Source organism: Delphinapterus leucas, chromosome 19 (assembly GCF_059928025.1).
Source record: "Delphinapterus leucas isolate spDelLeu-1000000601 "Yukka" chromosome 19, BTC_Dleu_Yukka2, whole genome shotgun sequence".
Lineage (NCBI taxonomy): Eukaryota > Metazoa > Chordata > Mammalia > Artiodactyla > Monodontidae > Delphinapterus > Delphinapterus leucas.
The window spans coordinates 25,113,152-25,134,931 of record NC_143147.1 but is presented as its reverse complement, the minus strand read 5'-3'; the positions used below and the strand labels follow the sequence as shown (position 1 = coordinate 25,134,931).

The window sequence follows — 21,780 nt, the reverse complement described above, 5'->3', positions numbered from 1 at the left end:
ACCCCAGGCAACCATTAATCTGCTTTCTATCACTATGGATTTCCCTACTCTAGATGTTTCATATCATGGAATCATAAAATAGGTGGTCCTTTGTGACTGGCTTCTTTCACTTAGTGTAGTGTTTTCAAGGGTCATGTTTGTGGCAGCAATGCATCCTATCACTTCCTCATTCCTTTTCATTGCCAAATAACATTCCATTATGCGGACAGACAGCATTTTGTGCATCCATTTGTCGGTTGATGAACATGTGAGCTGTTTCCACTTTTTGGCTATCATGAATAAGGCTGCTGTGAACATTCCTATATAAGTTTTGTGTGGATTTGTTTTCATTTTTCTTGGATATATACCTAGGAGTGAAATTACTAGGTCATATGGTAACTCTGTGTTTAACTTTCTGAGGAGCTGCCAAATTATTTTCCAGAGCAGTGCACCATTTTATATTTCCACCAGCAGTGTATGAGGGTTCCAGTTTCTCTGTTCCTTGCCAGTACTTATTACGCCTTCTTTATCATCACCATGCTAGTCAGTATGAAGTGGTATTTCCTTGTGGTTTTGATTTGCATTTCCCTGATGACTAATGATGTAGAGCATCTTTTCGTGTGTTTTTTTTTTTTTTTTGGTCAGTTTCGTATCTTCTTTAAAGAAATGTCTATTTAGATCTTTTGATTATTTTTAAATTGTTGTTTGTCTTTTTACTATTGAGTTCTAAGAGCTCTTTGTATATTCTCAATACAAGTTCCTTATCATTTATATTATTTGCAATCTTTTTCTCTCATTCTGTGAGTTCTTTTCACTTTCTTGATGGTATCCTTTGACACACAAGTTTTTAATCTTGAAATGCAATTTATCTCTTTTTCTTTTGTTTCTTGTGCTTTCTCTGGTTGCGGCGAGCGGGGGCTACTCTTCGTTGCGGTACACGGACTTCTCATTGCGGTGGCTTCTCTTGTTGCGGAGCACGGGCTCTAGGCGCACGGGCTTCAGTAGTTGTGGTGCACGGGCTCTAGAGCGCAGGCTCAGTAGTGGTGGCGCACGGGCTTAGTTGCTCCGGGGCATGTGGGATCTTCCCGGACCAGGGCTCGAACCCGTATCCCCTGCATTGGCAGGCAGATTGTTAACCACTGAGCCACCAGGGAAGCCCTGTATTTTTTTTTTTTTAAATCAAACTAATGCATGAGTAGGCTGATAATGGCTCCCAAAGATATGTCCATGGGCTTCTGTGCCCCTGCTTGAATTTTTTGGCACTTAGAGCTTTACTTTTACATTGTTAATATTAATATTTACATTGTTTTACACTTTGGTGATTGACTTTAAAGCTGAAAACCAATAACTAGCCTCTTTATATTACTATAATGTTATAAACATAGTTTTCTTCAGAGCCAAGCAGTGTACTAGGATACGTTTCTTTCTCTGTGGATTCATTTCTTTCTCTAGGATCCCTTTGGTACTTAATGGCCAGCCCTTGGTTCAGACTGTTCATTTCCCATCCCCTGATCTAGAAGAATAAATTCTGACCCTCATATCTTGGAACAAGAGTCAAGATTTTGGGACTTCCCTGGTGGCCCAGTGGTTAAGACTTCGCCTTCCAACGCAGGGGGTGTGGGTTCAATCCCTGGTCGGAGAGCTAAGATCCCACATGCCTCGGGGCCAAAACCCAGAACATAAAGCGGAAGCAGTATTGTAACAAATTCAATAAAGACTTTAAAAATGGTCCATACCAAAAAAAAATGAACTTTAAAAAATAAAAAAAAAATTTTTAAAGAGTCAAGATTTCAACTTGGAAGGTTTTGAATAATATAGATTTAAATGATTGTGACATGGGTCACATAAGACCAGAATAAACACCTGAAAATCTAAAATTCTTGAGACGTGGTCAGTGTGGGTTGTCTTAGAGCACTAGGAGGAAACAAGTCCGCTGAAGTTGCATTTCTCCATTTCTTGGGTAAATCAAGTAAGACAGAACAGAGAAATGTCTTTCATCCAACCACACATTTCTGGGTCAAAGGTGGCCTTTTAACTCCAAAAATAGAATTCTTCCCAACCTCCACTTCCTGCTGACAAGAAGTGTGAACCCTTCGATTTCTAGCTGTGAAAGGATGCGATTCATGGGACTTTTTTTCAACCACCAAAATGAAATCCTGGGTAAAGAAGCTTAAAAGGAGTCAGTAACAATTGTTGGAATATCGCCAATGTTTAAGGCTGCCGAGTGGAAAATTCTACAGATCAGACCCAGGTCTGATTCCAAGAAATAATTCAAACTTTAAAATGAAATATACTGCATAATAATATTTTCTTATTCATACTGTTTTTTTTTTTCCAGCTGAAATCTAATTCTGAGAAACTAATAAATTTGCATTGCCTTTAGAATTATCCATTTGAAAATCTAGGAAATTAAGCCAGGACATAAGGTTCATCACTCACTTAACCCAAACAGCCATATTTATGGCTCATTTTCGTATCTAAATCAATAAGAACTCACTCACTTTATCCAGCTGTAACAGTGAAAGTCAATCTGGAGTTTTAAGGGACCTGATACAACAGGATCTTCTTTTGTTGTCCCTCATCAAGACTTGACTTATGATTTCATACTGGTTTCCTTTTTTCCAGATCTAGATAATAACAGAATCAGAGTCTGTGGCTAGGAGGCTTGTAACTCTTCTCTGCTCCCTTCTCTCTTACTGTCCCCTGCCTCTCATGTCTTTGAGGACAGACACTCTTCACAGGAACAGGGTGACACATAAGAAACTGGCCATTCTCCCTCTTGTTGCCACAGGCTTGTATCTGCAGGGAAAACACCCTGAGATTCTCAAAGATTTTATCTAAATGTTATTGGGTTTTCTATAAGTATTATATAAGTACAATATTGTCTCTCTTCCAAAAGATTGAACTCTTGGTTTCAGAAGTATGTTTTTCAGTTATTTACTTGATTACTTCGTTATTTAATACATGCTTGGCAACAGATGCTCTGTGCTAGGTCATAAAGTGAAAATTCAGTCAGCAGTTAAGTGAGCAAAAGATGCTGTATTTTCAGTTTTATGCTTTAAGATGATGTTTTTGTGTAAGCTAAAAGTTTCATCTCATTTTCCCAAAAGTATACCCTTCTCTTCCAACATGGCTTATGGATTCAACTCCAAATTTAATTAAGACAGAAAAGAACCTTTCGTGGAAATACTATACATGCTTGATTGGGTGGGAAGCTCCCTTTATATGTACTATTCTCAGGCCTGCACTCAGTGTCTCCTGTTACTTTGCAAAGACAGACGTATCACAAGTGGCCACTGAATACAGCTGTATGGACTTAGCTGAATGATTTTCATTTTTCTGGAGAACAAAACGTTTGTGTGTTAACTTTCCATTCTCTGTCCATAGCTGGACACACGGATTGGCAAGGATGCCACCTGTTGCTCCCTGCTGACTGAAGCACAGCAGCTGGGGGGTTTAAGAGTTAACCATATTTTGCTCACTCAATTCTTGGGGCCCTCCAGCTGGTTCAACAATACGGAAACATATGCGCATATCGACGGGGTTTAAGAGGAGAGGGCAGAGGGATTTATTCAGTGATGGAAACACACATCCCAAAAATGAGGAGTTAATATTAGCCCTAGCATTTGTCATGGGAGCATCAGCAGAAACCTCCCACACCCTCTTCAGCTGTTTTTTTACCTCACCCTTTGCAACAGATTATTGTAGAAATCACTAACAAGCTTCTAGATATCACACCAGTTGATTTAAACTTTCCATACAGAGCACTCCTCCCTTGAGACTTGGTCTGTCTACATCTACCCTCATATTACCTGGTTCAGGGATATTCCTCTTAAAAAAAAAAAAAATCACTACGTTTTTTCCCAACTAGGAAAGTAATTACTGCATGTTCATGGGTAAATTGTGAAAAACATAGAAAAGTCTAAAGAAGAAAATTTAAACCACCAGTAATTTTGCCATGCAGAAATAACTACTGCTATTTTAGTACCTATGAAGTTATGATGGAAAAAGCAAGTTTCATGATTTGGTTTTCTCACTTAATATACTACGAGCAATTTCCCAGTAACACAAAACTTCATGCAGTCATTTTTAAAACTGTTTTTGTTGGCATTTTGGTAGTTTTCAGGGTTTTTTTTAATTGTAATTTGTGCTGCGATGAGTATCCTATAATAAATACATGTTGGCATTTCAGATTATTTCCTTAGGATAAACTTGGAATAGGGAAGGGGTGACGAGGAAAGACTGTGCTGGCAAAGTGAAAAGCAAGTGAAAGCCAGGAACTGCGAGCAGGGCCGAGGAGGATCTGGAAATAGTTGAGTAGGTCTGGAGCCCGGAACAGGAGAGGCAAGCAGATCACAGAGATGGCGGCAACAGTTTGGACTTGTTCCTGAGAGCAGGGAGGAGCTCAAGGAGAGCTTCAAGCAAGAGATCAGATTTGTAACTTACATGTTTGTATCTTTGTAAGATCATTCTGGTTGCAGCTTCAAGAGTGGAGGGGAGGCAGGGAGACCGGAAAGGAAGCTGTTACGGTGATTTGGGTGAGATTCGACGGAAGTGTGGGTAGTGGAGGGGTAGTAAGGATGAAAGGAGAGACATGGTGAGAGAAAGAGGGTGGAGTCTAGGCGCATCTGCAGGCTTCTCAGGTGGGTGGTTGTACAATAAACCAACCAAGAGGAGATGCCCAGGAGGCCGCTGAATCTAAGGCTGGGGATTCAGATGGGCTATAGGTATAGATTTGGGAGTTATCAGCATATAGAAGTGAAGCCATACACATGGAGGAAGAGGGGAGAGGTGGGGAGAAGAGGACGGGGACGTTAAAGAGCAGGAAGACGAGAACATGCTGTACCACGGAGGCCACGTGAGACGGTGTTCTAAAGCCACCACGCCAGGCACTTCAGGGACAGGAGCGAAGGTAGAAAACCAACTATTGGCTGAACTCATTGACCTGGAAAGCCCAGGGAAGCAAGCCGCCATAATGAAGGCTGGCTTCTTAAAGAGGGTCTCTCTCTCATTCATTTCGTACCACCGTGCAAAATAACCTTAGTGTGGACAAAGGTAAATAGAATTGTTTTACACCCAGTAATGGGAGCAGAGGGCCCCAGCTCTGCTGTGACAGAATGGACACAACAGTCTCTACGTATTCTAAGATGCACATAGAATTTTTAGTGAGATCGTCTACCCAATACTGGTTCTCTTGGACTTTGAATAATCCCCCATTTATGCTTCTTAGATTAATCCGAATACCCCACTATGGGCACCTCTTTTAAGGCCGTGGGTCACCACAAGGGGTTGGGACTATACTGTTTCATCTGCTACAGTCTCTTAATTTCTGGGTTTGTGTCATTGAGTAGGCCCTATTAGTAGCAGATATAAACTTGTGTAGAGGTTCCAAAGAAGGCAGATGCTGTCTGGTTAAAAGAGAAAAGAAAGATGGAGATCAGAAAAGGGTTCAGAGAAAGATTCATATTTTTATCATTCCTTTGTCTCTGGTACTTGTTTCAGAGAATTGTCTTCCCGCTGCTTAAGCTGGATGTCGTCAATGGAATTCTCAGTAGCCGTACTGGAGCCAGGGATGGTGCAGGGTAGGGCCTCGAGAGCCTTCTTACCCTACAGGAGCGTGATGGATTAGATACCACGCCACAGCAGATCCGCTCTTTGGTGATGGTGGTTTGCAGCCACATCATGACGTAGCCATTAAGAGCGAGTGTAAGCTTTAAGTTCAGTGGCCTCTAAGATAAGTACCATGTTGTGATTCCTGATGCTACTGTTGAAACGTGAATTTTTCCTGTTCAGTAAGCAAACAGTATGAAAAATAATAACTGGTGCTTAATAATCTAGAAGCTGAGCTGTTGTCCCAGTCACTCTTGTCCACATTTCAGCATTATTTTCTGCGTATATGTTGAATTCACTTCCCCATGCTGGGCGTGCTCGTCAGGTGTTAGAATAATCTAGCTTCTCCTAGTAGTCATCATGATGCATGCACGTGGCCTTTTTGTTTGATTAATACAGAAGGTTGTTAATGCTGAGCCAGGTTTAGAAAACTGGGGATTGATATCTCCAAATGCTGAGCTGATCTCATGTTTTTCAGGAAAAACAATGACCTTTGTAGAATCTTTTTCCAACAACATTCTTATTTGCCCTTCATCAAGGTTTATTTAGTATTGCACAGTAAGCTCACGCTATAAATCAGAGCTCTTTCAGATGAAGCGACCAGTTTAAACCCAAAATCGAATAGCCTGGAAGGAACTCACAAGAGTTGTAGGACCCTGGGGGCTTAAGCACTAGAAGCAAGACCCTTTTTTCTTCCCCTAGCCAGACTCTCTCGGCCCCACTCCCCCCAGTCTCTGTGTGTTGGCCTCATTCTGTCTTACTACAGGCTTCTTCTACACAGGGGGAAAAGTGGCCATGGGAAGCTGCAGGCTTGTATTATGCCAGCATAGCAACTTACAGGAAAGAGAACATCTTTCCTACTTCAAAATCTATGAATCCCAAGGAAGGGCCACTCTGTATCACATGACCTCCATCCAGGCTCAAGCCCTGAGGCTGGGGAGTGTGGTCCTGGCATGGGCACCACTGCCTGTGGCTGGAGTCGGGGTAGATCGGCTCTTGGAGGCCTGGAAAGATGTCTCTTATTATTGTCCCAGAGCGTCCTGATGAGTCACAATGAAATTATTATATTCTTGGCATGAAGCTAACAGTCTGTATTTTTTTCTACCCCTCATTTAGTATCATGTTTTCTATTTCCTTATGCTGTACATTATTATACCATAGGTTGGGACACAATTACTGTGACTTAAAAAGCGCTTTCACATACATTATCACATTCAATGGTCTTTACTAAGCCAAGCCATCTGTAATTATACTAACCCTATTTTACAGATGGACAAAAAGACTTAAAACCAAAGACCGCGGAGGCAGGAGAATTGGGGGCTTGATGAGCACACATCTTCTGGCTCCTTTGCTAGTTCCTCTTGGGTTCAGTGCCTTAAGACACCTGCCACCTGTATCTTTGTCTGGTTTGGGTCTTTGTCTTTGTTTCTCCCCGGAGAAAGGAGACTGTGCCCACTGCAGCTGGCCCTTGAACAACACGGGGGTTAGGGGTGCAACCCTCCCCGCAGTCGAAAATCCGGGTAGATATAGTCGGCCCTCCATATACCTTGTTCCTTCGTACCCAGAGATTCAACCAACCTCAGATGGTGGAGTACTGCTGTATTTACCATGGAAACGAATCCGTGTGTAAGGGGACCAGCGCGGTTCAAAGCCGTGTTGTTTAGGGTCCACTGTGCTTTTCCTGCAGACCCTCACACAGCCTCCTCTGTGCCGACCTCCCCTCCTCCTCCAGTGCCGCAGATACTGTGCATGTTCAGTAAGTGGCGCTGACAGGAAATGAATAGCGGGTTTAAGACGTTATCGTTCAAGGGTCGGTCCGACTGGGAGCCCGGGGCTGTGGTCCCAGCCACAGTGAGGGGACTGGTCCCCACGTCTGTGGACCCGCGGGGAGTCAGCACAGGGCCTCCTCCGTGGCCGGGAGCCTGTCTCTGGAGAGCCTCTGGTATTGCTGCCGGGACCAGGGAAAGGGTGATCGTCCCTGCCCCCAGGCATTTCTCACCTCCTGTGCCCCTTCGTCTTCCCTTGGAGAGACCATAGAAACACCATAGCCTCCTAAGCTGGAAGCCGTTCCCTAAGCTAAATGACACCCACCCCACCCCCCAAATGCCACAGGAGCCCAAAGATCGCACCCACCCGAAGCGGCACCCGTACCACCCATGCTGGCCGCGGCCACGAAGCGCACCCAGAAATCAGATGCCCCTGTAGTCCTCTTTTTAAAAACAAATCACCGCCCGGGAGGATACCACTTATCCCTAGGGAAGAGTTTTAAGATGGAGCAGAAAAAGGGTCAGGCCTTCCTTCACCCCTTATTCTTCCTGAGGGAGCAGCTTCTTAGAGGTGCAGGCAGGTCCTTCCCTTTCCTTGTTCTGAGGCGTGTGTTCCTCTCCCCGCTGACCAGGGTGCGCACACCTCAAAGGGAAGCCTCTCCTCATCTTCCTCTGCTTCCCTTCTTGTCTCCATCGTGCGTCCGCGATGCCTTCTTGGGCTCTCCCCGATTAAGCTGGGGGAGATGGTCCCACACTTCTCTTTTTCAATTCACAGCTGCCTGTTCCAATTTGCAGTGAATTACTCTAGAGATGGCCTAACGCTGCAAAGCTAGATAAGAGCAGGTGCTGATTCACATCCAGGAGGGGTGGGCGTGTGCGTGCGTGTGCATGTGTGTGTGTGTGTGTGTGTGTGTGTGTGTGTTCGTTCCGAATTTTGATACTGGCTCCACGTAGTGAATATAATACTATGAAATGCTTGTTCTCTTTTATTGCTCCCCCCCGTAATGCTTGTTGGAACTGAGTCAGAAGTCTTATCAACTGGCCCATCTACCTAAACTGTAGCTTAGTTTTTCTCATTGCTGCTGTAACAAATAACCACAGACTTGGTGGCTTACCAGTGGTCCCCAACCTTTTTGGCACCAGGGACTGGTTTCGTGGACGACTGTTTGTTTTTCCATGGGCGGTAATGCGAGCGCTGGGGAGCGGCGGGTGGAGCTTCGCTCGCAGGCCCGCCGCTCACCGTCCGCTGTGCGGCCTGGTTCCTAACAGGCTGCAGAGCAGCACCTGCCTGCGGCCTGGGGGTTGGGGACCCCAGGCTTAAACGACAGAAATCTGTTTTCTCACAGTACTGCAGGTCAGTAGGCCGAAAGCAGTCAAAATCAGTATCGCTGATTTGATTTTGGCCTAAAGGCGAGGGGTTAGCAGGACTGTGCTCCTTCCGGAGGCCCTAAGGAGAATCTGCTCCTTGCCTCCTCCAGCTTCTGGGGCAGCCGGCACCCCTTGGCCTGTGGCCGCATCCTTCCAGTCTCTGCCTCCCTGATCCTTCTCTCCTGTCCGTGTCAAATCTCCCTCTGCCTCCCTCTTACAAGGACACCTGTGATTGCCCTTGGCATCCACCTGGATAATTCAGGATACTCTCCCTATCTCAGGATCCTTATGTAATCACATCTGCAATGTCCTTTCTTGCAATATAACGTTACAGTCACAGGTACCAGGAGTCAGGATGTGGATACCTTTTGCGGGGCTGTTCTTCAGCCCACCCTCTGCCCATCCCCATAATTCCCACGCACATACCCCCAAGTTCTATGGAAGGGTTAGCTACCCTCCCTCTTGACTTCCTGAATCTGAGGAGACCAGCTTCCCAGCACTGCCCTTGTGCTTGTTATCTTTGTACTTTCTGCCATCTGCAGAAGCCACGGGGCCCTGGGTGTCTCGCAGCCAGCCCTCCAGAGGGCAGAGGACGTTAAACGCGTCCTCCAGTCAGGACACCCTCTTCCCCCAAACCTGGTGGGCCAGGACGGGCACAAGCCTTAAACTGGGTAGACCCCAAACAGGCCAGTTTTGTTACCACGAGAATCAAGTTGTTTTGCGTTTGCTTAGCTTTGACTCGTGCGGGGAACATCTTGCCTCTGCCTGTCTGACAGGGCATCTCTAGAGTGTCAAGCCAGCAAGGGCAGGAAGCAGATCCTTGGCCCCTGGCCCACGGTGCCTGGCAATATCTCAACAGACTAGACACGAGGTCACCACTCATCTTGCCCACACCCCTCGGATAGCCACGCGGGCCCCGCCCTGCTGTGGTGGGCCACCAGCAGCCAGTTATCTCACCAGCAGACAGGGTGGATCTGGAGGCACCAGACACGGCTTCAGAGGCCACTAGGGTCATTCTGAAGCCCTGCGTTTGGATGGAGGTCTTGTTCCTGTGACCTTTTTCCAGGCAAAAAGTTGAATCCCATGCCAAATACTGTGTTACAGTTATAAGAGGCATGTGCTGTCGTCATAAACACCACGTATACTGCTGCCTAAGGATACCACTTGATGGTGAGGGCTGGGGAAAGACACCCATTGTGAAAAGGTGAAAAATAGCCCTATGAAAAGTCATCGTGGAGAAACCAGCGGTGGTGCCGTATGGCACTGCTGATAATTGCGGGCCCTGGCATCAGCTCCTATCTGCCAGGAGCAGAAAGTTAGGGGTGGGGAGAAGAAGGGACTTCGTGGGGCCCGTATGTGACAGAACACTTCCTCTCCACTGTAAGAATTCTCTCGAAAGGAAATGGAAAACAGTTCCAGGTGGTCAATGGAAGATTCTTCTTGGTTGGAAACCTCTGCTATCTCCTCATCAAGAAGAACTGTGCCTGGGGCTTCCCTGCTGGTGCAGTGGTTAAGACTCCTCCTGCCAATGCAGGGGACACGGGTTCGAGCCCTGGTCCGGGAAGATCCCACGTGCCGCGGAGCAACTAAGCCCGTAAGCCACAACTACTGAGCCTGCGAGCCACAACTACTGAAGCCCGCGTGCCTAGGGCCCGTGCTCCGCAACAAGAGAAGCCACCGCAATGAGAAGCCCACGCACCGCAACAAAGAGTAGCCCCCGCTCGCCGCAACTAGAGAAAAGCCCGCGCGCAGCAACAAAGACCCAACACGGCCAACAAAAAGAAGAACTATGCCTTGAAAATAGGGGTCCAGACTTACCAGGCCACAAAAAACAAAGGCTTCATGCGGGAGAATGACCAGGAGACAGAGGAAAAGTCTCTAGCTCCTTCCAATTATCCAGCCCTGGTTTCCACTTTTCCTTGATGTATTTCTCTTAGACACGGACACTATCCAGGTGCCTACAGTGTAACCTTTTCGTACCTATAAGCACAATTGAAGACTTTTTTCAAACCCAGAATTAACAAAGGACGTGATCTAAATCGATACAGTGATGAAACAGAGGCTTAGAGAATTGATTTGAGGAGCAGAGCTGGATACGGTCTGAAAAAATGTATAGGAGGGAGGAAAAAAAAGAGGGAGTTCTTGGTGAGTCTGGAACATTATTCAGCAAATACTTACAGACCACCTACTATTGTGCTGGGCCAGACACTGGGCTAGGAAGTGGAGAGACAACAGAGGACCAGACCCCAACCCTGCCCAGGAGTTTACAATCTAGTTGTGGGGAGGGCGTACTGGACAAGTAAACAGGCGATTACAATCCAGTGTGTTTATTAGCACATTGAAGAGACAGCCCTGTCTTGAAGGATCAGAAAAGGCTCCCAAAAGTGATGCTGATGTTGAGAATCAAATGACAAATAGAAGTTGGTCTGGAAAATGGACCAAGAGCCTTCCAGGCAGGAACAGCCTGTGCAAAAAGGCCTGAAGGCAAAAGCATCACGGCAGATGGGTGTATGTGGGCGAAACCAATAGACTAACAGCTGCATGACCCAGAGAGATGGGGAGGTAAGTGTCTCAGGGGGAGAAAAGATGGTGAGAAGCGGGAGGAAGCATGCGGTCCAGCCCAGCTCTCCCTCCAGCTGAGTAACCCAGCCTCTTGTACATTTTAGCTGTTGTCACTGAAGGTAGGCTCCCCGCAGGCCGGCAAGCTGCTTCATTCATCCTCTCTGCTTTCTTCCTGAGACCCCAAGAGACAGTGGCCCCCTTTCTGAAATTGGAAAGCTTAGAGGGAGGGCCTTAAGGAAGCTGTCAGAACCAGAGCCCACCGCAGTGTCTCTCGTCCCAGACCTGATAGTTCTGGGGCAGAGAAATTTGAGTCCCAGAAGCTGAAATACATCTTCCTTTCTAGCAGGGTTCTGGACTCATCCCTAATCTGGAGCAGCTTACCGGATGCCCAGCTCAGGTGTCACACCTAAGACACCAGGGGGGAAAAGTTCTTGGGATCACCTGACAAAAAACAGGGAATTTTAGAAATCGCCTGATAAGAAATGTCAAGTAATGCTGACTGGAAATCAGAGCACAGCAGTGCTTTCCACAGCTGCATGCCATGTGGTGACCGTGTTTGAAGACTTTGACTAAATGAGGCTAAAAATAACCAGGAATGTAAAACCCTTCAGGAGTCAGGTCTCTAAATGAGATAGCCCAAGAAATCCACATGGGTATGAGGATGGGGAAGGGGAAGGACAGAGGGGAGGTATGTCTTTGAGCCACTGGATCAGTGGTCAGAGGATTATCACCTGAGAGGTCGAAGAAATAACACTGCTGGAACCCAGGAGCCTGCTGTTCCCCTTTCATATTAATTGGTTCAACGCTGTGGTACCCATTTCACAGATGGTGAAAAACATATGGTGCCACGTGAACTCTTTCAGACTGAGGATTCCTAATCTCAGCTCTAATCCAAGTCCAGTTGACTTCCTACGGAAAACAAGAGTAATGAAATGTAGAAACGTCACCTCCTCCTTGTTTCCATCCTACACCTCGGCCCTGGTAGCGTGGTGAGAACTTGTGCCACTCTGCTAAGAAGCAGCCTTTCATTCAGTTGTGAAACTGAGACTGGGACTTTCTCTGCAGTGGAAGAAAGAGTAAGGTGACATCAGAAGGAAGCATGCTTCACCAAAGACAAAAGCAAAAGGATGCTTTTCATATTGTGGGAAACTCAAAAAGATATACTCATTTAGCCCCAAAGAAAATAGATACGCTTTCCCATGCAGAGAAACCACCAATGGATATTTTTTACTGCATTTTTCTAGTAAGAAAAACGAATTTGTCCCTGGTTGTAGTAGCTCTGTGGTAATCATCATAATAGTAACCACAAATGCTTATTAAGGGTTTATACTCCAGACACTGTTGCGAAAGCTCTTTGCCACGGATCACGATTTTTTGATCTTCACAAAATGTGTGTGAGGGGCGATACTACCGTTATCCCTATTTCGTGATTAAGGAAACTGAGGCCTGGACAGGTTTAGAAACTTGCCCCCCGTCACACTGCCTGTCAGTGGAGAAGTCAGGGTTTGCTCCGACCAGACTCAGGATGCTTTCTTTAGTTCACTGCCTCGGGTTCTATTATTTTGTCGTAAAGACTAAATAGACTGACTTTTAGAATCTTCTCAATTTCCTGTGAAGAGTTTTTCTGTTTTTCATTTGCATTTTGCGCTTTCATTATTGGTGATATTTGGTACTTCTGCCCTTTCCTTTTATAAACTAGATGAATGGACGCTGAGTTGGAAATCTGAGGTCTGGGTGAGAGTTTCACTTCTGTCGCTACCTACCTAAGTGATCTGGCCCAGTTCGCAGCCTCTTTGGGCCTGGTTCCTTCTCTGGAAAATGAAGCTGTAGGATTGTGACGAAGGTCCACTCCTATGCTGAATACCCCCTTTTCTCTTTCCTCCTACCCCTCTTGTCCTCCCATCCCCCCATCTTTCTTCCTTCCTTTTCGTCCTGGCCACTAGCAAGCCCTCAGGCCCTCCGTCCTCTGCGCTTCTGGTCTTCCGTCTTATACATGGCAGGCAGGCAGGCAGGGGACGTGGTGTGAGAGCACACCCTTGTCAAGAAGTTTGGGGACACGGATAGCAAGGGGATGGGCAAGCAGTGTGAGGTAGTGCAGTGGAACGCTGGCCATCCTCAAAAGTGTAGGGTAAATCAGCCTTGGCTTTGGGACCTCTCTGCCTCTGCTCTGGTTTTTCCTTGGTCCCCATCATTAGTGTCCTTGTACTGCCCTTCGGCTTCATATCCCAGAGTCCTCTTTTGTACCAGGTCATCCCATCCTCCTGTCGTGCCTCATCTGAGCATCACGTGGTACTTGTTCTGTATCCCGTTCCCTCAGGACTCTGCTGTCTGTTAAGGAAACGGTATGTCTCATCTTCCTGATGTGTTCACTCAGCATCCCCTCCAAGCATATGCTTTATCTCGTCTTTTTTGGCTGCATTGGGTCTTCGTTGCTGCGCACGGGGATCCTCTAGCTGTGGCGAGCGGGGGCTACTCTCCGTTGCGGAGCGCGGGCTTCTCATTGCGGTGGCTTCTCTTGTTACGGAGTACGGGCCCTAGGCGCGCGGGCTTCAGTAGTTGTGGCACGTGGGCTCAGTAGTTGTGGCGCACGGGCTTAGTTGCTCCGCGGCATGTGGGATCTTCCCGGACCAGGGCTTGAACCTGTGTCTCCTGCATCGGCAGGTGGATTCTTAACCACTGTGCCAGCAGGGGAGTCTTTATCTCATCTTAAGAAACATCTAAAAATTAAGAAGGCCTTCAAGAAATTATGGTGGTTTGGGGCAGAATTCTTTCATTCTGACCACCAATGGAGGACCTCCTTTTGCTCCAAAGGCTTCCTAACCCTGAATCCAGTGCTTTCATGATTAGGAGAGAACACCAGGCCTCCCACGGTGAGATGGGAGTCAGCACGGCAAGTGGGAGGATACCCCAGGAAGAGAATTTATATGCTAACTTTGTCATTTTTAGTTTTTCTTGTAACTACAGAACAGAAAATCATTTGCTCCTGAAGAATATGTGCATTTCATTAGACATGTATATTTGAAATAGTCCGGAGAAACAGTTTACTTAATTCTGGTTGGCCGGTTAGGGTTCCACGGACAAAGAAGCAATCACCAGCCGCGTCCCAGCCAATTAAGGTTTTCCCAGCTCATCTGAAATTATTGGGCATTCATTTCACTGGTATCTATTTAATATTTAATATTCCTCAAAGCACAGGCTACCAAGCAAAGGAGCAACTTACATGAGGCCATGAAAATTCCTCTTCCTTTAACTTCCTCAGAGTTCTTTCCAGTTTGTTGATGACTGTGTGGGAATCCGTGGGCCTTCGTCACACAAAGTCAGCCCCTAAAGGGAGACTGCTCCGCGGCTCACCAGCAGAATACTCCTTTTAGACTGCAGAAACGGCGTGCATCGCCTGAGCCTTCTCATCCCTATTTTAGGTGTGTTTCCAAGGAGTAGGTTGTTTGTCATGGTTTGGGAGAACTTCACCGTCAGGACGCAGTGACACTAGGGGGAGGCACGCCCATCTGTCCCTAAGGGAGAGGTCCAGAGGGAATAAAAAGCCTGCTGGCCAGAATGTTCTAGCTGTTTCCCTGCTTAAAGCAGCCCCTCAAGGTTAGAGCCTCTCTCAAGGCCGAGTTCTAGAATCCTCAGCTTCCAGAAGGGAGGTCTGGTCTCTTCGGTCAGTCCTTTAAAAGACAGTGTGTTATCTGTAGGCCTTGCTGAGCAGAGGGGGCTCATTCCCTGCCCTGTGCTCTCAGCGTCTGAGCCCTGCCATTCCCTGTTTATTCTCCAGCTGCCGGAAGATGAGCTTTGCCAGTCATCTTTGACTATGGTCAGGTCAGATTTCTGGGACGCAAGAGTAATCGCAGTTTGCATTTCTCATTCTTATTCATGGTTTTTCTGTCACTGGCTGTGGCAGGGTCTGGATGAGAAGACTCCTCCCGTACCCTGGGATGCCAGCGTGGCTTCCCAGATGGTCCCCAACTACTTAGGACTCTTGGAGTAGACACAGCGCCTGTCCAGAAAGAGAGGCCCAGTTGTATGGGTCAGGAAAGGGCCCTCCGTTCAGTCGGAGACTGCGCCCTCTCGTTCCTGCGAATCCCACAGCTCGCAGGGCAGTTGGGAGCCAGCCCCCGCCAGCCCACACTGCCCTGTCAGCATGCCTGTTATTCATCAACATCCCTCTTTATTTTCTTACCAAGTATGATGCTCCAGGCCCAGGCGAGATGTGTCATACAGGGGGGACTTCACCTGGTGGGTAAGAAGGCATATGTTCCTGCCCACGCTCTGCTGAGTTTTCAGAAACTTCCCGGACACACCCGTTGGTCTTTGTCTGCCTTCCCGGCGAGGCCTTAAGGCATCGTGCTCCCAGGATGTTTCTGGGCCCCGTCCCTCTTACACTCTGGAGGCTGGTCTCCGGAAGTCCTCTCTGCAGATTTCACTTGTGCGCCGTGGCCAGCCATCGCCCTTGCCTGGGATGTGGCAAGTCCCATCATGGGCTCAGCAGTTGCAGTGATGATTAAGGCCAGTTTCTGCCCTCAGAGTACCGTTTCATGAGCTTTTCCCTGTTTGTGCTAAAATACAGTTTGAGAGAGAATACCGTGGGGTGGGGCTTCAAGTACCCAAAAAAAAAAAAAAAAAAAGGCACACAGATTGATTTTCTTTTTCTGGAGCAGGCATCTGAGCAGGAAAATTGTCACGTGTGGCAAACTGCTGCAGGACGGTTCCCGTGGGCCTTGGTCTTTAGGGTTTCCGCTAATCCTATTTCACATGTCTGCAGGCTAGCCCTTTCTCCTCCCTTTCCTTTTAACTATTTCTGGCTAATTCACAGCCCTGTTTTTTTTTTAATTAAAAAAAAAAGGGAGGAAGGAAGGAAAGAAAGAGAGAAAGAAAGCCTATTTGTCCAGATATTCCGTCTTTTGATGTTTTTGTCTTAAACCAGTCACATACCCTTAGCTAACCCAAATCCATGTCCCCATCCCTTTTAGCAACCCAGTGAGCTCATCGATATGCCGCCAGATGATCTAAGCCCCCAATTATCACCTTCTCTAGAAAGACAAACAAACAAAAACAGCCGGAAGGAGGGAGGGCGGACTGGAAGCGGGTGCACGATAAATGATGCATAAAGCTACAGCCTAAAAGGGGCCTCCGCCGCCCGCCCCCTCGGTGGGCATGCGTGTGTGTGAGCACACATTTTCCACCCGCCGGCCGAAGCACCCCAGCTCCGGGCCGGCGGCGGCGGCGGCGGCGGCAGCATTTTAATGTCAGATGGAATCGCTAATGCCCGCGTTGCCACGGCGACCGCGGGAGCGGCAGAGCTAAAAGCCGCTGCCTGGGCCCGGCGCCGCCTCCCCCGCTGCAGCCCACCCGGGCGGTGCAGATTCGCTTTGTCGTACTCGCTCCCCGCCTCCTCCCTCTCCCTCTTTCCCTCTCTCTTTCCCTTTTCATCCCCCTTCTCCCCCTCTTCCATCCTCCCTCCCCTCCCGGACTCCCTCTCCTTTGTTGCCCCGCCCCCACGCTCCCCGGCACCAGCCCTTCCCGAGCTGCCGCAGGTCCTGGACCCCTGGCCTCCGCTCCGCCGCAGGTGCCGGATCAAGCAGCCCGCTCCCCTCATCCGGAGGCATAGACAGGCCCGGGGCCCGTTTGTTATTCTTGGGGACCTTAATGCCTCACTTGAAACCAGTCTTTTAAAAAGAGGATTAAGAAAACAGGAAGTATTGTTCTTCCCGCACCTGGACGTCTGCCCTAAGGCACATGGTCTGCCTCTCCGCCCCCGGCCCGCCAGTGGTCACCCTGGCGTGAGAGGACCGGCCGAGGCCCCCCGCGGCCGCTCGTTGCCCCCCGCCGCTCCCCAGAGTGACTGGAGGTGACAGTCATGGAAATGCACATGCCTCATCTGGCCTCGGAGAGAACGCAGCAGCTATGGCAGTTCCTCACCTAGATGGGGTTTGCTGCCCCCAGAGCAGAATTACCAGGGCTTCCAGGGCCTGAACTCCTGATTGGGGGGGCGGGGGGCGGGGGGGTGGTGTCCTGTACTGCTGCTATTAGCATCCACCTAAGCTGGTAATGAAGAGCGCCGAGACCATAGTAATGACCCCCAACCCGTAACCCTCGTGTCATCCATCTTTGTCCTGGGGCAGCATAGCAGCTCTAATGGCACTGGCTTAAAATGTCAGATTAGCTCATGGTCTAGCTGATGCCCTCATCTTCGAGGAAAAAAAAAAAAAAAAGCAAAAAGAAAACAGATTTGTGCCACTCTGTTGGAGTGTCGTTGGGTATTTGGTTTAACACTCTGTTCTGGAATGACTTCTTCCATGTTCTGAAGGCTACACCTAGTATTTAAATGATGAAACACTGATTAACAGCCAGCAACCTTGGACCACTCTTACTTACCACGGTCTTGAGTCAGTGGCCCTGCAGTATCATCTTGCTTCCATAACATACCATGGCCCCGTCACTGTCATTCCTACATCTGAAATGAAAGGTACGCCTTTAAGATGGTTAAAGGCTGGGGTTTTCCTTTAGAGTCCCTGCCCCCCAGTGAGTATACGTGTATATGTATGTACGTATTGGCTACATTCACACAGAACAATGCCTGCACGGATGCACACACAGTAAGTGGAACTGCGGTTGCCTCTAGGGAACACTTTCCCCAAGAGTAGATGAGACTAGACTACATCCCCGCACTGATTCCAGAGCATTCTGCACTTTTTACGTTCAGAGCTCTTCCCAGAATTAGGGATAAACAGTGATAAACAGTGATGAGTGTGTAATTCGTGTTTACGTACATCTCCACACCGGACTGTAAGCTTGGTGAGGGCAGGAGCAACACGTGTCTTTTATGCCCCTGTATCTTCAAGGGCCAGCACACATTCAGGACTTAGTATGTATCTGTTGAATAAAGAGATGAGAAGTGGACAAGAAGGAGGGTGCTGACAGAGTGATGGGGCCTGGGGGCTGTCCAGAGGGTGAGCAGGGGTGCCCATTTCCACGGTCCTCTTGTGAGCTTAGGGGGCCCCCAGGGACTCCACCCTTCCTGTACAAAGTACCTCAATAAAGTTGTTCTAAGTAATTCTTGTGTAACTAGGATATGTCTGAAACTCATCAGAATAAAGAGCTTGATGAATCAGTTAAATTGTAAAATAAGGGGATTTTGCCTTTGCCATTTGCCAAGCCAGTTCCTGAGCAGCTGACTGGAGCACTTACCCAAGGCAAGGCAAGGCAGCCCTTCTTTCTGGTCCTTCCCAGGGAAGGTGATGCTTTGGTGCTCTGCGGCAGGGGCTCACAGGAATACTACCCAGGGCTTTAAAACACTAACAGGGGCTTCCCTGGTGGCACAGTAGTTAAGAATCTACCTGCCAATGCAGGGGACACGGGTTCGAGCCCTGGTCCGGGAAGATCCCACTTGCCGCGGGGCAACTGGGCCCGTGAGCCACAACTACTGAGCCTGCGCATCTGGAGCCTGTGCTCCGCAACAAGAGAGGCCGCGACAGTGAGAGGCCCGCGCACCGCGATGAAGAGTGGCCCCCGTTCGCCACAACTAGAGAAAGCCCTCGCACAGAAACGAAGACCCAACACAGCCAAAAATAAATAAATTAAAATAAATTTAAAAAAAAAAAAAAAACAAAAAACGCTAACAAACATCCAAGGGCCCACATGCAGACTGGCTGATCAGAGTCCGTCCAAGTAAGGACTGACCACTGCTTTGCAGATGCTCCTCTGACAATTCTGATGCTCAGTCAAGGTTAACAGTGTTGCTCTGAGGGCTCCCAGAAATGGAGGTTAGGGGAAGCAAGAAACTCACCAAACCCAGAGATTCGACTGCAGCTGTGAAGCTGACGCTGATACACTCTAGGCTGAACAAAGCGATGACTGGCTTCAGCCCACTTCAGGTTGTTTCAGCACTACTCACAGAACCTCTCTTTGCCTTAAAAAGCCTGCAGGGTCCCCTCCTCTGACAGTCGTTTAAAACAAATCAGTAACTGTCTAATCAGGGCACGAACCATTTTTCAGACTTGCCCAGGCAGGAGTGACCTAAATATTACTCAGGGTGTCTGACTTCCAGCCCCAGAGGAAGAGTGTATTTGGTTTGATTGTTTTTATGCTGATGAAGTTGAGCCAGTAATTCAAGGTGCCCATAGGGATGGCTGAATCATTCGATGCTATGAATTAGTTCTTTAGACCGAATGCAGTGGTGCAGAGCTATTATTGAATTACTCACTTTTCAATAGCATCGCTTACGCACTCACTCAATCTAATTTGTTGTGCCATTTTTAATTGATGTGAGCTAAAATGAGCAGAACTTGGAGGGTTTGGTGGGAGTGGCCCAGCCCATTTATAGCAGCCAGGTATGAAGAGCAGATCTCTGGAAAACGTGACTAACCCATTTCCGAGCCAACGGGCGTAGAGGCAGACTGCTCTGCTCTCTCCCCCAGGTAACCCTGCAGGCAGTAAATAGAGCCTGTATTAGAAGCCACGAAAGCTGTAAACACACACAGCAGGGAACTCTGCCCAAATTGCCCAACAAGGTATCAGGTGCAATTGACATTCCACTAGAAGTGTGTCTGCCGCAAGGTGAAGGCAAATTTGGCAAGAAGCCACGTGGGGGCACTTTACGTTGAAATCTCTTAGGAAACTGAGGACAGGGAAATAAAGGTTAGTCTTGGGCCCTTCAATCGAGTTAGTGATTGTGGAGAGAACAGGAACCCTTCAGGTCAAGCAGGAAAAGCACCAGTGTGGCCTGGGCAAACCCACACTGTCTTTCCCAGCCAGCAAGCTCCAGCCTGGATCCAAACAACCCATTTCTGGGAACTTAAAATCAAAACTAAGATAGCAGTCGAATGGTCTCAAGTCCCCTACAGGGCCTTTGATGTGTATCCCAGCAGCAGCAGCATGGTGAATGGTTTCTGTAATGTGGGATTCCCGGGGAAAGTGGGCCTGGAGCACCGCCACTGGTGCCTCTCTCATTATAGGGCCAGAAATAGATGCCGCATCCCAGGAAAGGGGAGGTAAGGCTGCGTGGAATGTTTCATCTGTTGGAATATTGTTCCGCGCCGCCTGACAAGATTACTGAGTTCTCAGTTCTGTAGCAGTGGCATTGAGTAAGAGTCTGAAAATTGATGCATTATGTACTTGCTTAAAATAGCAAATGCAGAAAAGGAAAAGCAGAGCCGCTGAGAAGTGTGCAGAACATATTGATGGAAAGGCCTCTGTTGCCTCTGTCATCACCAGCATGAAAGGGTGTATCGGAGCAGGGGGCGGATTTTTCCATCAAAAGCATTCGTGTGGTAAAGGCTTCTGTACCACAATGAGTCAGGGGTACATTTTTTAGCTACCATAACTGAGTGCAAATCCTTCTGTTCTCAAACAGGTGGTAGAAAGTGAGCAATTTGTTTCTTTTCATCTCAGTGTTCTGGGTTGGTTCATGAGATAGTTGCTTCTATTTTAACCTTGTCGAGTTCCCCCTTAGAACAGAAATCCCCAGTTACTTGCTACCTAATCAGATATTCCGCGCTGTGGATCACAGCTGCCTGGATGGGCAGCAAGGTTTAGTGCGAGTGAGGTGGAAAGTGCATAAAAGGAATGTGTCATCTGCCCCCCGAGAGGAAAGCATCATCTTTTGTCAGCATAGATGGGATTTTAAAATACTCAAGAACAAGTTAAAAGGGCTTTCTGGAATCGACAAGCCTTTTCACCAATATGGCCCTAGGAGGTGGCATGGTTATTGCTTAAGGGGCTATCCATGGTCAAGCGAAGAGGCCTTGAGACACAAGGGCAAGGGTCCCTTCAGCCCCTGTATCAATTGTTTAACCAACATTCTAAACATAAGGACCTCCTTCTTTAAAGCACTTGGCTCCATTAACAGACGTTCAAGGGGCACTTACTCCGAGCCAGGCATCGCCCTAGCCCCTGTGCCTATGTATAGTTTGGACTTTTTTTTTTTTTTTTTTTTTTTTTTGCGGTACGCGGGCCTCTCACTGTTGTGGCCTCTCCCGTTGCGGAGCACCAGGCTCCGGACGCGCAGGCTCAGCGGCCATGGCTCACGGGCCCAGCCGCTCCGCAGCATGTGGGATCTTCCCGGACCGGGGCACGAACCCGCGTCCCCCGCATCGGCAGGCGGACTCCCAACCACTGCGCCACCAGGGAAGCCCTATTTTGTCCTTTAACTCTCACCAAAACCCTTTGGAAAAGCATTACCACTGTTTATTATCCCAGTTCAGGAAACCAAGCTTCAAAGGGTAAGTGATCACCCAGAGCCATACCGCTGGATTCACACCCTAGACTGGCAGATTCCAAAGGCCTCTTCTCTCCACCAGGCCCCATTGTCTCCTGTCTCGATTAAGCAACATTCCTAGAAATACACCCCAGAACCTGGAAGTCCCAGTCCCCGTCTCCTCCCTGCTGCTGCTGCCAGCTGCAGTGTCTGACTCCCGGGTGTGTTATATAGCCAGAGTTCCAAAGGACTGGTTAGTATCCGCGAGAAAGCACTTTTTCCAGGCTCAGCAAGCAGTTG

General features: G+C 48.0%; 1 protein-coding gene and 1 long non-coding RNA gene across 6 annotated transcripts in view; one reads left to right on the top strand and one right to left on the bottom strand.

The window, feature by feature from the left end:
• MYO1D (myosin ID) overlaps positions 1-21,780 on the top strand; it is a 344,153-nt gene that overhangs the window by 304,570 nt on the left and 17,803 nt on the right. The window lies entirely within an intron of this gene.
• On the bottom strand, positions 593-21,247 carry LOC149744834 (uncharacterized). The gene is made up of 2 exons (XR_016388941.1): positions 19,072-21,247; positions 593-18,158 (listed from the first exon to the last, which is right to left on the bottom strand). It is a non-coding gene; the product is annotated as an uncharacterized LOC149744834 (long non-coding RNA).